Source organism: Micromys minutus (genome assembly GCF_963924665.1).
Source record: "Micromys minutus genome assembly, chromosome: 1".
In the NCBI taxonomy this organism is placed as follows: Eukaryota; Metazoa; Chordata; class Mammalia; order Rodentia; family Muridae; genus Micromys; species Micromys minutus.
This window is the reverse complement of record NC_137969.1, coordinates 237,249,006-237,262,372: the sequence shown is the minus strand read 5'-3', so window position 1 is coordinate 237,262,372 and position 13,367 is coordinate 237,249,006. Positions and strand designations below refer to the sequence as shown.

Genomic DNA, 13,367 nt, shown 5'->3' with positions numbered 1-13,367 from the left:
ATATATTTCATATATATATATATATTTCATATATTTCTTTGCTCTCTTTTTTATTCATTCTCTATTATTGCTTCTCTCTTCCTAGCACTTCTTTCTTTATTTTTCCCTGATAGTCATGAGATAAGTACCCTTGCTTTGCTTTTTCATTCAGTCATAAGGTTTCCCCCTTGAAACAGCACTAAAAGCAATAGAAAATTATCAGGAACTGAATCTTCTCAAACTGTGAGTCAAAATAAATGTTTTTTTTTAATCATTTTAATTTACTTTCTTTTGTAGTTTGTCACAGTTAAGTGAAGTATACTGTGACATGTATCAACAACACCAACAAAAATGGGCATAAGAAGTCATTTGAGGGCTATCATCATTTTCTTCAGAGAATACAAATGACAACATAAGATAGGGTGGCCTTAAGGACATAGAATAGCACCAATTCATAATTATTTTGAAGATAAAATTCTCATTGTTTGTGGTTGAATTGGTATTTGAAGAAGCAGGAGAAGCCAATGTGGACATTTCATAGCTAGTTCCTACTGGAGACACTCAGAAGAAGATCTGTAAAGAGTAGATTTAAGAAGAGAGAAGGGGGTAAAGCTACGTGCCGGGGTTCCTAGCCGGCTGCTTTTTCGAGGTGAGTCCTCTGCATGGCCGCCTCCAGGGTTGAGCACCCAGGAGCTGCCACACCCTCGTTTTGTTGACCGCTTCTGGCGTCTGTGCTTTTCTTGTCTTTCCTGGGCTACTCCAGCAGACATGTTCGCTAAGGCCTTTCGGGTTAAGTCCAACACAGCCATCAAGGGATCGGACAGCTGCTTTTCCCACCCTTGGAACAGATCAGATCTCTGAACTGATACCTGGAAAAGAAGAGCTAAATGTCGTGAAGTTATATGCTCACAAAAGGGATGCAGTGACTGTGTACACCAGTGGGGTAACCCCATCCTATTTGAACTGGAGAAAAAATTTGTATCCAACAGTGTACACATTGTGGTCCTATCCAGATCTTCTGCCAGCCTTTGTAACATGGCCTCTAGTACTCGAAACACTGGTTGGGGGAGCAGATTTGATGCTGCCTGGGGTGGTGGTACCCCCTACTGGTCTGCCTCAGGTACAGCAAGGTGACCTCTGTGCCATTGCCTTGGTGGGGAACAGAGCACCTGTTGCAATTGGAGTGGCTGCCCATGTCCACAGCTCAGATGCTGGCTTCAGGCCTGAAGGGGAAAGGCATCTCTCTGCTCCACACTTAACAGGACCACTTGTGGAGATCTGGAGACAAGTCCTCTCCATCTGCCATTGCCCCACTGGATCCCACAGATAGCTGCGAAGAGAAGATGGGCCTTGGTTTGCATGGAAACCTGAGGAGTCTGACCCTGGAGGGAGAAGAGGAAAATGGGCAGGTCCCTGCTACAGACCCCTCTGAAGATACCAGCCCCAGGTCCCTGAGCCAGGATTCCTTAGATGGCAAGCTCCTTCAAGAGCAAATGGATGAGCTGTTACTGCAGTGCTTCCTGCATGCCTTGAAGAGTCGCGTCAAAAAAAGCTGACCTCCCTCTGCTCACCAGCACTCTTCTTGGCAGTCACATGTTCTCCTGCTGTCCTTAAGGACAGCAACTGGATATAAAGATGTCAAGTTATAAAAAGCTCTCTAAGTTCCTGCAGCACACGCAGCAGGATCAGATTGTCCAGGTCAAGGAGCTGAGCAAAGGGGTGGGAAGCATTGTGGCTGTGGACTGGAGGCACCCGAGGATTACCTCTTTCGTCATCCCTGAGCCTTCTCTGACTTCCCAGACTGTCCAGGAAGGTAGCAGGGAACAGCCATATCTCCCTCCAGATATAAAATCTCTCTACTGTGTCCCAGCCAACATGACCCAGCTCTTCCTGGAGGTCCGGAGGATCATCACTGACTATGCCAAGAGAAACAACCTGGTGGATGCAGACAATAGGAATCTGGTGATGCTGGATCCTGTCTTATGGGACTGCATCTTAGAGAAGAATGAGCAGCACTTGCTCATGAAGCTTCCGTGGCACAGTCTCTTGACCAGGTGTTTGAAAAATCTGCAGCCTGCCTACCAAATGACATTTCCTGGCCAGGAACCCATTCTAAAGAAAGGAAAACTCTGTCCAGTTGATATCACCCTGGCACAGAAGGCTTGTAATAAAAAGGTAACTGTGATCCGGAACTTGGAGACTTATGGTCTGGACCCATGCTCGGTGGCCACCATTCTCCAGCAGCGATGTCAGGCCAGCCCCATTGTCTCCCCTGCCCCTGGGGCCAAAGACAGTCTACAGGTACAGGTCCAGGGGACCACCACCTTGGCCAGCTCTTGATTGAAGAGTATCGGCTCCCTGGAAAATACATCCAAGGCCTAGAAAAGGCTCCCAAACCTGGCAAGAAGTGACAGACTCACATCCCATTGGAACCCAGGTTCTGAGCTGGTAACTGATATGAGCATTTTCAACTTTTACAAATAAAAACTGAAATATTTTACTGAAAAAAAAAAGAAGAGAGAAAGGGGAAATTTATGTAGTACTCTACAATTATCTCATAGAATAATATGATCTTGTTTTAAGCAAGAATCATGCCTTTGGATAGAGTAACAATACTACATAATCCACACATTCAAGACCTGTATCAACAAATGTGCCCAGCAAACAGTGGAGCAACACCACATTGAGTAGAACATGTTTATAACACCAAAAATGAATAAAAAATAAAAGTATGAATTTAAAGAGCAAGTAGGATTACATGGGACAGTTTTTGAGGGAAGAAGGGGAATGTCAAAATAATATAAGTATATTAAATTAAAAATAAAAAAAATTAAAAGAACTATGTCCCTTATACATGGTCCAAAAGCCTTATAAACTTTCATTTCCTAACCTCATGTGTTATCTATGCGTTGCTATGACAAAAACTTGAGAAAAGGGGATCTTGAAAAGTTTATTGGTGCTTACAGTATAGTTTTATATCCATGATCATTTCGACATCTCATTTGAATTTGGAAAGACATTGTGAAAGCACAAATCAAAATCAAAACCTAAAGCAATAATCAAGCTAAAATTGCTATCAAATGTTATCTAGGAATAAAATAGAGACAGAAAGGTATTTGTATCCCAATATCATCATCAGTGTGTGTTGAAGAATTTTTATGCAGTAACATAACTGCTCCATCAAAAAAGAAAAAAAACCCAAAACCTAAAACCTACGAAATAATGTATTTGCGCTGAACTATGAAGGTGCTCTGGATTACACACGATTGCTACACGCCTTTAATTGCTAACAATGAAGGTAAGGTAAGTTTGTAGAAGGAAACAGACATATTTGAAAGTGAAATCTAATTGAGAGGCAATGTCAAGAGTAAAAGACTCGACAGAATGAGTAAAAGGACGCACCCAACTCTCACAAGGACAGACAGGAAAGAGAGGCTACTTTAGAGCAGTGCAGGGAGAGAGAGGTGTTTGGCAGGTTCAGGGGGGCCGTTTTACAAAGACAGGTTACAGGCTGAACAAGTTAGACCAGACACGCGTGAAGACAGAATAAGACACAGAATGAGGAGGGGCCAGAATATTAAAACAGACTGCCAGTTAGCATGAGGCCAAGCAGAGCAATTCAATAAAAAGTTGATAGAAGCTGGATTGAGTCAATGAGCTTTAAAGAATAGACTGTATGGAGGTTAGAAGCTTCAAGGCTTAGGTCTAGGGATAATTAGAACAGAATAAAAACCATGTTCTGTGCTCTGCCCAAACCATGTATTCACACAGCTTGTGTATGGCTTTCACATTGTCCCTAGATCTGGGAAAATAAAAGGCACTCATGTGATCTTTCTCCATTATTCCTAACTTCTATACAATAACAAAGGTTGGTGACAAGCATTTTACTTACAGGTCTTCAAAAACCATCTAATCTATAAACTATACGAACTTAAAAAATATCTACTTTCTTTTACAGATCTGCAATACTTTTAATCCCTTTATATGCAATCTCAGGAACAGGAGCAACAGAAAAAGGAGCATAATATGAAGTGGCCAGACTGTCTTCTTGGTTGGTCTTTGGCTCTGCACATCTAACCAAGCAAGCAGTAAGAAAAAAAAGTATTAAGTAATGTGTTAGAAAGAAGATATGATGCTCACTGTCTAGAGACAAATCACACTTGAGCGAGAGGACTGGGATCAAGTATCTGTCCTAAGAGTCAAGCTGGACTGTGAGGATGCGCTGTCGACAGCACAGAAGCAGTCAATGCTTGGAGTCTAAGAGCCCATCGCATCAGTACAGGCATTACTGTGGTAGCATTGCAACAATGACAGGAAGTTAAGTGGAAACAGTTGAGTTTCCCAGAATTTAACTCCAGATCCTCATAACCGGAGGTACCTATGATTAGGAATTTGATTGGAAATTGTTGTTTTAGTCATGTGCCCAAAGGAATAGAAACCCGTGCATTATTAGAGCAGCCCTTATTCAAATATATAATATTTATAAGAAGAGAGAAATTTAAAACGTGGAGAAATCCAAGATAAAAATCCTAGTTAAGAAAGAAACAAAGATTGGAGTGATGTAGCTTGAAAATGAGAACACTTTGCTTTCAAAAAAAAGAAAAATACCAGGAATGAAGGATTTGCAAGAAATGATTTCACCCTCAATTTTTAGAGTAGTGCTGCAAGCTGCCATGGGTTTAACTTTCTAGATACTAGAACAGTGGGAATGCAGTTTTGTTTTTTAGCACCAGTATGTAGCATCTCTTTTAAAGAGCCCTAAGATAGTATTAGGCATAGATATGAAGAATGCCATATACTAAATAAATCAGACATCATAAATAACGAATGTCACAAAGGCCTCGAATGTGGACAAAAGAATAACCAGTTAGTTGAATAGATATCTATAAAGGTAAATGATAGATAATAGATTGACAGATGAAAGATTCATAGATAGTGGTAGAAGAATAATACACTGTGTTTTAAATACATAGATGATACATGCATGTTTTTATTGCAACTATTTATAGGATAGCATTTCATTATTTGGTGACTTTTTCAAGAGATAATTTCAAGTAGGATCAAATGTACCAGAATGACAAATGCCTATTAAATATGCAAATTACAATTTTATAAAAGAAAAGCTATATTCTTCTCAGTTCTGAGTCTTAAAGGAGAAGAGAAGAGGAAAGAGCTATAACCTTAACCTGCTGTATAACAAAAGTCCACAACTGCCATCATGTTTCAAACCAGCTTCCCAACAATTTTCTTATCTCAAGGGAATGTGCTTACCTCTGTATCTCAAGATGCATTTGACCCATACTTGAGGGTGTTTTATGGGAAAGCCTCAGTGCAGTCAGTGGTTTGAGGCAGTGAAAATTGTTGCTGAATTCTTTATGGTCATTGGAGATCTGAAAGCTTTAATTTCTAACTTACTGTAGGTAGCAGGATAATTATACCCTGAAATTGCAAGGATTCTCCCAGCATTTGCCTTGCCTACTATGTCTCTTCACCCATTGTCTTTATGGAATTATTTTATACAATTTTTATCCATTAATTTTTATATATAAAAAATTGAAGTGGGTAAAAGAGAAAGAAAAAATGTCTGGGTATTAGCTGAAAAGCATTCAGGATTTAAATTTAATTTTCATAAATCATTCATGACAAAAGATTAAACAGAATAAGTGAGAATTCCATTTCTGGGAGTGTAGAAAGATCTCTTTACCATCTTCCTTCCCTTTTTAACACTACGGCAAGCTGCAGTGTATTGGGGGACTCCAATCTAAGAGCTGAGCATAGATTTTTCCCAACCTGAAGGTGTTAGTTTCATTTTTTCTTTTTCTTCAAATTTTGCCACTTCTTAGCAGGCATTCACATTTTTCTAGTATCAGTATCAATATTAGTACCAAGTCCAGAATATTCCATAGGTTTCTAACTCACAGAAGAAGACTAGTAACATATTTCATGGACCTGCTATATACTAGATATTGAACCAACACAGAGTGAACTCACTAAGAGAAAAACATGTTTTCTGATTTTGAAGAGCTCACAGAGAATAAGGAGCGCTCAAGATCAAAAAAATGTCCTGTTCTGTGATAGGGCCAGACAAACATTAATGACTGGACTCTTTGACTACAAAAATACCTCCTAAAATAAACCTTGCATTAGTGAATATCTATGCCTAAATTTCTTGCTGGTATCGACCCTTGCATATATAGGGCTCCTCTAACATGCAGTGCATTTGAATCATTGAAGTACACCCAGGGGACAGCCCTCTGCTCTCTGCAACTAGCCTCAGGTTTGATCATTTGAATTGCCAATACTTTCATACCTCTGTAAACTGAATAAGTAAAAAAAAAAAAAAAAAAAAAAAAGACAAAACAGTGTTTCTTGTGATGCTGTAACTAGGACAGAACATTTAAAATTAGCAAATGCATCTATTTCCTTGCATTGTGTTGTGAATATACTTAATTGTAGAGAAAGCACACAATTAACATATGGATTATGCTCCAAAGTCTACTTGCTGTATAAATTGTTTGGAATGCATAATATAATTTTCCCAGAGAAAACAAAAGTATATATTATCAGGTTGGTCTATGAAAGTCTAATTAGCTTATAATGCAGCTGGTGTGTTATATATTTATCATGAAAATCATTAAAATCATATTATTCACCCCCAAATTGGAAAGATTAAATATCCAATGATGATTGCAAGTAAAATAAATTTGGTTTCTGCTAATTAGTTTCTAATGGAATGCCATAGACCCACTGAGCATTACCATGGGAGTGAATATGTTTTATCTTTATGAGTTTCAGAGCTAAAATATTAGACAATGCACACTGTAAAAATGCACAATACAAAAGATGTCCATTATGCCCCCTTCAAACATAGTAACAGTAATATGTTAATGTTCAATGTAGATTTTAAAAGTATTTTTGAATACCAATATTATAATACTATATTGTTAATGAAAATATAATTGCATATATATAATTTTAAGCCTTTGATAGTGTAGTGATAAAAAGAATGCTTTATTTTTCTGAACTGATTTAATTTTACATGTTTATGTGTGCTTTTCCAAAATGATAGAATTTCTAAATTCTTTTCACTCAGGACTTGGCTTGTATGTTACTTTTTAGAGTACCAGATGGAAATAAATCACAATATAATTAGAAAATAACATATGTTTTCAAGATGTGTATATAAAATAAGCATAGCATTTTAACTTCTAAGTATAAAAATAGCCAAACATATACAAATGAGAAATATACAACCTTCCAAATATCAAACTCTAGTGGTTGAAGAGAGACAATTGTGCATGGGGAAAGACATTTATGTAAAATGCTTTCTTCACAAGTTCCTGCTGTGGTTTTTTTCTGAATTACTTCCAAATTTTCTATGTGGTAGATTTTCAGTCTAAGACCTCTCTAAAACATATGCCTCCGAATAGGTCATCAGTCTGGTATACACTTGGGTCAAAAATAGATTGGAAGGTGGGAATAATTATGATGAAGGCAAAACTGTGCATGCAAAGAAGGCAAAGAAGGTTTGGATGTACTGATATAACCATATGAATCATTCAGCTTAAGCTAAATCACACAGACACAAAAACAATACTACTTCATTTTTAACTGTGAGCAAGGTGTACCTGCACTTATATTGTGTGTATGAGATGAAATACCATTTCAAACCATCTGTATCTACTATAGAAAACCTAGGGTGAAGAATCTTGGTTTCCTAGAGAGATAAAAATACACATTTGATGGTGGTGAAATATGCATCTGCGAATTCTTAAAATATTTTATCGGTAGAGTATATATGTCAAATTCATTTTTGTTTTGTTATGATTTTCTTTTGCAAAAGCTTAACCAGTCATCAAGAGTGACTTTCATGGGGTAAGCAAACAAAATCTTATCCTGTACACAGAGGGATAGCAAGAACTCTTTGGGCACATTCTATTTACTAGTAGGGAAGAGAGAATAAAGGACTAAATGTGTGAAAGCAGGGACTCTAAAAGCAAACGGAAAAATGAGGATTTACCCTAGGCTAAGAATGATATATACTGAATAAGATGCCGCTCTTAAGAAAATGAATGAACTCCGGTGGTGACAAGGGGTGTGGAAAATGAATCCCAGAACAGAAGCAATTTCCTTCAACATGGTATTTGTACTTATTATTTCATTTTCCTAAGCTTTATCTCATGCTTAGCTATCAGTATTATCATAAACTGATAGAAATAATAAGGCTTTTAGAAACAATGCAATCAGTATCTTTCACCATTGGTTCAAATCATAATGATGCCAAAATGCCATTGGTTTGAAGTATCACTGGGTCCTTAGTACTTCGCACAACCAGAAGGTAGCAAAACTTAGATGTGTGCTGCACTTAGGGGTAAGTACCTTGAGTATATAAAAGCTATTCAGAATAATTTGCTTTTTAAATCCTGTTATTACTATATTGATGTGATTTGATGCTTTTCAGTCAATTTTGGAAGCCATTAGTCCTGGATCTAACATATAATAGATCTTCTCTGACTTCTGAGGATCTTACTTCTAACATTAGCCCTTCTTATTCCATTTCCCCCTTTATTGCAATTTGCAAAGACATTAGTTTGATTCACCTGGTTCTGACGGCAGCATGGCTTTTATTTTTTTTATGGGCATCACATTCTGCCAAAGATTTCACACTGAGATACAAATCGCCAACACCAAATGAGTGTGAATATCCCATTAGCAACAACATTATTGTAGACAGAGTGTTTTTTAAGTAAGAAATCGAACCAATGTCCAGGCATAAAGGTGTATGAAAAAAACCACACAGGTAATTTAAATTTTGATCGCAAATAGTATCTGGAATCACTAAGTATTACAGTATGAGTTCTGTTTGCTTTTGTAGTGGGGAATTCATTTTATTAACATTTTATTTTTTTTATTTGTTTTTATACTCAAGTTACAGATTGAGGACACCTTTGAGCAGTAGGAAATAATTTGAGAAAGCTGACACCTATATCTCCAAAGTAAGCACCACTTTCCATTTCACTCCCCCTTATGATGTGTGAGAGAGAGAGAGAGAGAGAGAGAGAGAGAGAGAGACAGAGAGACACAGAGAGAGACAGAGAGAGACTTAGAGAGACTTCATAGTCATCCAAGGGGATCCAGAGAAAACATAACACAACACCACTAGCTGCTCAGAGGTGACACATTTCTATTGCTTCCCACATTGCATTTATTCCTGCACAGCACCATATCCTGGATAAATAGCTGTGCTCTAAAACCCCTTTCATTTCTTCCCTTTCACCACCCAGAGATAACATCTGTACCTCCTTACTCTATCGTCTTAGTGATGTACTGCTGTGATCAGACACTTGATGAAAGCATCTCTTATGAAGGACAACATTTGATTAGGGCTGTCCCATCTCTTCAGAGGCTCAACTTTATCATCAAGGTGGAGCATGGCAGCTCCAAGCAGGATGGAACAGGGGAGACTGAGACTTCTACATCTTTGATCTAAAGGCCAACACCCACTTGGAGAAGACTGAGTTCTAAGCAGCTAAAAAGAACATCTCCAAGCAAATTCTTACTGTGATACATTTCTAATAAGGCCACATCTCTTAATAGTGCCACTTGCCAGGAGCCAAACATTTTCAAACTTCCAGGGCCCCTCTTTTTAATAACGCTCCTAGGCGCAACAAGTTTTATGACATGACTTTGTTAGATTTTGCTGCCTCAATCCAACAAATAAGTTTGTGATAATTTCTTAATAAGTGTTAAAAATGTGCTTGTGGTGATGCCTTGACGTTCTTCTATTTAGTTTTAGAAGCTACAGTAGGTCCTGGTTATTAAGCCTTTTCTCATGGAATCAGTGCCTTTGACAAGATATATCAGATCTATCCGTGGAGTCTAACATAGTCTTGAAATATTTATGTGTAACCCACACTTCTCCAGGTAGAGCATAGTCTTAAGTCTGTGCTTTCATGGATTTCACAGGAACGCAATGCAGACAGAAGTTCATCAGCAACGGCAGTAGACTAGGCAGCACATGCAGAAAACATGTGCCCCTAATGAAATGTGCAGATTATATAGTTTTTTAAGTCATCCATTATGTGGATGACTGTTGAATAATGAGGTGGGTCAGGCAAGGAAGCACAGCCAAATATAAGACCTGGAGGAGTCAGTTTGTCATTTGCATCCCATAGAGCATTACAACTCTCAAAGAGGTAGAAAAATACAATAAAAGGAGATGGAGAAAACCTAAGTATATATAAAACTGTCAAAAATAACCTTAAATATAATTTTAAAGAAAGATACAAATAGGTTTTGCCATAGAGTTTTCTCTAACACTACATCACCTTATTTAGAAATTTATACAGAAAACAAAGCAAAAACTGTTTTGTTTCATGTTGTGAATACTACTTTAAGAAGAAGGGCAAAATCGACTTTCACTGGAGACTTATTTATTTTGATGCTTCAGTATAAAATGTTGGACTCTGCAGAGTTGTTCCAGAGAAAGTTTTTAAGAAGGTAACTATAACCATTGTAGTTTGAATTCACTCCTTTTGTATATAAATGAGGTATTTGAATTATGTAACATTAATCATAAAAAGGGACTCAAGGACTGAAACTTTCTTAAGTCAGTACTGAGAATGCCTTAAGAGAAGTGATCACTTACACTTCCTTATCTTCGCACTTTTTCTGAGGCTACTTAGTTGACAACAAAGCTATAAGGTGTTGAATTGACATGAGAGATACTCTGCTATTTTGCTGGGGAATAAACTGATTAATGGTGAATAATAGTGAAATCTCTTACAGTGGCCACAATCTCTGAGAAGAACTCACAACACTGACCTTACTTGGATAATGGAAACCAACCTCCCCAAATAAATAAATAGAAAGAAAGGAAGGAAGAAAGAAAGAAGAAAGGAAGAAAGAAAACCAATTAATGATGTGGAAAGAGGATGTGATGGAAATACTGGGTTATTATAGAGGGAACAGGATTTTATGATTATGTTTAATTGTACACAAGAATGAGAAACATTTTTATTTATCAAATGTTCAGTCTAGAATGCCAAGGAGTGTGGGAAGGAAAGGAAACCATGGCAAGGAGATAAGGAGCTGAAGGAATGAATGCAAAGAATGTGCGGAGCTCATCTGCTTCGAACCTCAAGGATAAGGGAAAGTTGAATATGTGCTGTTTAGGACTCTGAGGAGTTACACAAGGAAGAATAATTTATGACTGTTTTTTCCCACAAGCAAATGCTCAGTGATTCTGAGGGTCACACAAGAAGGAACTGAGGTGGTCCAGGCAGAAACAAAGGTATAACCTTGAGCTCGAGTTAATAGCTGTTAGTTTATAATTAAATGCATAACTAGAATGGTCAAACACTAATAAAATGATGTACACCAATTAGGCACTTATCACTTAGTGCCGTATTAATTGTCTGCTTGTATGGAACATGAAGAAAATGGCAAACAATATTTGATTCAGTAACTTTCCAGAAAGCATGGCTCTTAAGAGGTTGAAGAAATGGTGTGCTATTTTTATTTAATTGCCATTAAATTTGAAACACAACTTTGGTTGGTTTCATCCCATTGAATTTAAGAAGACTTCCACTAATATAAAGGAGTTGACAGAAACTTAGAAGATGGGTTTATGGTTCCAAGGTAAAGATCAATTAACCACTCCAAATTTTGTGATGAAGAAATGGCAGAAAAATCATCACCTTATGTTCATTTCCAATGGACTAGCTATTTTTTTTACAAGTTTATTTTAAAAAACAAAGATAAATATACAAATTTTAAGCATTTTTGCATAAAAGTATATGGTTTGATAGTGTGCATTAAGGTCTTACTAGTTACAATGAGCATAAAGTACATGTAAAACAGGATATAATCTGGAATTAGTCAAAGTTTTCTTGTTGTGTAAGGATTGAGCATTTTTTTTTTTTTTTTTTACTTTTTTTTTCTTGAACTTCACACAGTCTGTGAGTTGTCCCTGGAGTGTTCAGAGCTTTCTGGGGTTATTATCCCATTATCAGTGACTGTATATTATGTCTGTTCTTTTGTCACTGGGTTATCTCACTCAGGATGATATTCTCTAGATGCATCCATTTTCTTAAGAATTTCATAAAGTCATTGTTTCTGATAGCTGAGTAGTACTCCATTGTGTAAATGTACCACAATTTTTGTATCCATTCATCTACTGAAGGACATCTGGGTTCTTTCAAGCTTCTGGATATTATAAATAGAGCTGCTATGAATATTGTGGTGCATGTCTCTTTGTTGCATATTGGCACGTCTCTCTGGTATATGCCCAGAAGTGGAATATCTGTATCTTCAGGTAGTACAATGTCCAATTTTCTGAGGAATTGCCAGACTGATTTCCAGAGTGGTTGTATCAGTTTACAATATCAGCAGCAGTGGAGAAGAGTTCCTCTTTCTCCACAACCTCACCCTCATTTGCTGTCATCTGAGTTTTGGATCTTGGCCAATCTGACTGGTGATGGACTAGTTTTGTAGACATTGTTTTTTGTTTATTTTGCTTTTTTTTTTTTTTTTTTTTTTTTTTTTTTTGCTGTTTTGCTAAATTCCCATATATTTGCTGAAGATAATTAGTCACAAGATGAAAGTGTTCTTCTTTGATGTTCAGACATGTCTACTAGTGAAATGTTCTCAAAATGTTGCTAGTCTCAAATTTCCAGGTTGAAATAAAAAAAGTGCTTCAAATATTTGGGCAGAATACATTCTAATATGTGACAAAATGGTCTTCTGATTTACAGGACACAGCAAATGCCAAGACAGTTTAGAAACTTAAATTAGAAATATCATCTTTAAAGAGGAAAACAAAACTAAACAAAACCCTGATCTAATTGGCTTCGCAGTGATGAGAATTGGGTACCACTGCTCTTTCTAGGAGATGAAATACTGAGAGGATGTAAGTAAGGATACCTCTGCTACCTTACTTATAGTTTTTGGTAGACTGTAGATTTTGCCAAGAGACATACTATTGCTTTAATGTAATGAGACTTGTGGATGAAATACACTTTTTACAAACTTATTTTATGAAATTTAAAATATATATATTTTGCATTGAGAACAAAAAGAGGATAGGACATTTATGTACTGCATATTTGCTCATTCCTTATAAAGATTTTGGTCAACAATGGATTGTGAATTAAATGTCTGTATCCATATTGTTTTGTTTTAATAACATACAAGTATGATTTACTTTTTATCTAAGAGTAAATGTCAACAGAATATTCCTTCTAGTTATTTCTCCAGTGAGTAAAATAAAATTTATGTATTAGCATTTACATACTAAAGTGATTTCTAGTGTCCATCATGTGTGTATTGTTTCAGTCTGTGTGAATAAGTCCAGGCATCTCTGTACAATGAAGCTGATGGGAAAACTG

General features: G+C 36.9%; 1 pseudogene across 1 annotated transcript; it reads left to right on the top strand.

The window, feature by feature from the left end:
- The first annotated feature begins 747 nt into the window (after positions 1 to 747).
- Positions 748 to 2,390, top strand: LOC308419398 (eukaryotic translation initiation factor 2D-like; annotated as a pseudogene). The gene has a single exon. The product of its transcript is annotated as a eukaryotic translation initiation factor 2D-like (transcript).
- The last annotated feature ends 10,977 nt before the right edge of the window (positions 2,391 to 13,367 follow it).